This window comes from Ascaphus truei, chromosome 18 (assembly GCF_040206685.1).
Source record: "Ascaphus truei isolate aAscTru1 chromosome 18, aAscTru1.hap1, whole genome shotgun sequence".
NCBI classification, from domain to species: domain Eukaryota; kingdom Metazoa; phylum Chordata; class Amphibia; order Anura; family Ascaphidae; genus Ascaphus; species Ascaphus truei.
Genome location: NC_134500.1, coordinates 8,663,832 through 8,665,031, shown reverse-complemented (window position 1 = coordinate 8,665,031; position 1,200 = coordinate 8,663,832).

The window sequence follows — 1,200 nt, the reverse complement described above, 5'->3', positions numbered from 1 at the left end:
CCCGCCTCGTTGCGTTCAGACCCCGTGCTGTGTTCCCCAAGCACAGGCAATCGATAAAGTTAATTAGTAGTGATTAATGGGGCAGCATTAATTGTTGACTCGTGGAATTACAAAAGAGGATGAAAATTTGAGGAGGGGGTTGAGCCTCACAATACGCAGATGTTACTAACGTTGGGGGGGGGGGGGGGGTGTTACAATGTGTCCGCTTCCCTTCCAGCCCTAGATATGTCAGGCCATATTACCCCCAAACTTCCCACTCCAGAAGTATGTGTGTATATATGTGTCTATATATATATATGTATGTGTGTGCGTATAGATATATACATATATATCAGTCCAGAAGACAAGGCACTCACATATGCGTAGATAAAGGTGATAATAGGGTTGTAGACAGGTGACAGCAACGCAGCACATTTCATATGAGAAAACAGGACAGGCACTCTCAGATCCAAAGTGAAATTTATTCCTCAACGTTTCGGCTCCAAACATGCTCTTGATAAAGGCTCCGTTGGGAGCCGAAACGTTGAGGAATAAACATCACCTTTGGATCCTGGAGTGCCTGTCCTGTTTGTGTGTCTATGCATATTATATATTATAATAAACAAAGCACTTACAGGTCTTAAAAAGTAAAGGAAAATGTTGCATGCGAAAAATGTCAAGAACCTTTTTAATATATATACATATATATGGTTTGCGTGTGCAGAGGTTTAATTGCTGATGTGAAGGGTCAGCGTCCGAGTAATGATTTCATCTCCCTGCTCCCCTCCGCAGGAATGGATTTCCTGCTCTGCTTTCTCAATCCGTGCATGTGTCCGAAGGGAGCGACAGGTCATCGCGTCCCGAGGACATGCCGATTCGGACAGTGGTCAGATACTGCTGACCCCGTCTCATCGGGACGTCCTGGTGCAGGTAGGGCCCAGTCAGCACCTGCGAACGTAACCCTTTCAATGCCAGGAGCACCGCAGGCGCCGCCGCGTGGAAACCCCGGAATTCTCTGGCCTCGCACTGCTTTCAAATGCTTTATGGACCTGCAATAAAGGGAGAGCACTCAACCATCTAGCATCTTCTGTCCCATGTTACCAACCGCATTATACTATCATTATAAATCGAATGTCTTCAGAATAGGAGCCTATAGCAGGGGTGCTCAACCCCAGTCCTCAAGCACTCCCACAACAGGTCAGGTTTTCAGTATATCCCAAG